The sequence below is a fragment of the Fragaria vesca genome, linkage group LG2, assembly GCF_000184155.1.
Source record: "Fragaria vesca subsp. vesca linkage group LG2, FraVesHawaii_1.0, whole genome shotgun sequence".
NCBI lineage: Eukaryota > Viridiplantae > Streptophyta > Magnoliopsida > Rosales > Rosaceae > Fragaria > Fragaria vesca.
Genome location: NC_020492.1, coordinates 5,723,638 through 5,725,550, shown reverse-complemented (window position 1 = coordinate 5,725,550; position 1,913 = coordinate 5,723,638).

Genomic DNA, 1,913 nt, shown 5'->3' with positions numbered 1-1,913 from the left:
TTAGTACTAAATGAGCATTTTCTCTAAGAAAATTATATTAATTCATAAGAAATTTTAATAATAAAAATATAATTTTAACAATCCGAAATTTCATTAATTGCAATTTTATTGTTTGATTTAATTGAAGCAGCACTTCTTGAAGAGCATGACATCAAACTGAACCAGCCCTTTTCACTTTTTTTGTTCTTTTTCCCATATAGATGCAAAAAAGCTTGTACCATGAATTTTTCTTTTTATTTTCATTACTAATGTATATAGACTTTTTTAATTTAATAATACAATACTACGAAACAAGGTGAATGGAAATCAAGGTGGTAGTGGAGGCCTTGCAAAGGAAGTAACAGTTTAGGATCACATGTGGAAGCTCAATGTGACACTGAAAGTATAAGTGTTTTTATGGAGAGCTATGCACAATTTTCTGCCATGTAGTGAAAACTTGAAAAAAAAACATATGAAGGTAGAAGATTATTGTGTTACATCGATGCGGACAACCTCAAGAGAGTACGCTGCATTGTTTATGGGAAGGCAAGTTTGCAATGGGGCATTCCTGTGCAATCTAGTGAGGCTCTAGCAATTCTGTTTGGTATGAGATTCTGTTTGATAGAAGGCTTTGTCAAAGTTTTGGTAGAGTCAGATGCTATCAATGTGGTTATTGTACTCAACAACAATGTTCAAGAGCTTAGCATGGAAGGTGCGATTTTCAATGAAGTCAAGCAAGCTATTAAATTAAGTTAAGCATTTGAGGCAATCAGTTGGAGGAATATACCTACAAGCTCTAACAAAGCAGCTCACTACCTTGCAAATGAGGCAATGCGAAGCACATGAATCAAGTTTTGCAAGGAGTCTAGGCCGCCATGGCTCAATGATGTAATAATAGGTGAAATGTTCCCTTGATTAAGGAGTGTGTGGCCCTTTTTTCCTTTACTTCGATCGGGTAGGGTTTTTTAACGATGCCACTTTTTACAGAAAATTCTATAATGTGTTAATACATGTGAATGATGTGATGCATCAACTTTGTAAATTGAGTCCTCAAACTAGTAATATTAGTCATCAAAGTTGTAATATGAGTCCTTAAAGTTATAAAATTTTCTAGTTACAACATTAATAATCATGTGTCATTAAAATGGTAAAATGTGTGCTTAAAGTGGTAATTGAGTCCTTAAAGTGATTAAAAAAAAGTTGTTACAACTTTGAGGACTCATATTACAACTTTAAAGACTTAATTACCACTTTAAGGACAAATGAGCACTAATGTTGTAACTTTTTTTTTTTTTTACTAAATTTAACGACTCATATTACAACTTTGAAGACTAATATTACTACTTTGAGGATTTATTTTACAACTTGAGGACAAAATTGATGCATCACATGCATCAACATACCCTAACCTTACCCACTTTGTGCTACTAGGATGTAATATCCAAAAGTTTAATGAAAGTTATTTTCCTATCAAAACAAACACAAAGTTTCGCCCAATACTATTTGGTCTTTGTTTTTTTTTTTTTTTTCTACAATACCATTTGATCTAGTGGCATAGTCTCTTCTTACAAGTAAGAGGTTGTGAGTTCGACTCATAATAGACTCGTTGTAACACATTAATTGTGTATTAGATTTAAAAATAAAAATACATAAAGTTTCTACACATACGAAAAAAGTTCGTAATTAAAATACATAAAGTTTCTACACATTTGAAAAAAGTTCGTTCGATATATATGATTTACTATATAAGAACACATTTTAGTTGTTCACCTCAAGCCTCTAAAATGTCAGGACCGGCCCTTTATCAAACTCATCTTTTGCACAACAAGGTTTCAGCCTCTGCACAACCAAATCAAAACGACACTACGTTACAATATGACATGCAGCCATACAATTAATGTTTCATCCTATCGAACTATATTACATAAAAACTT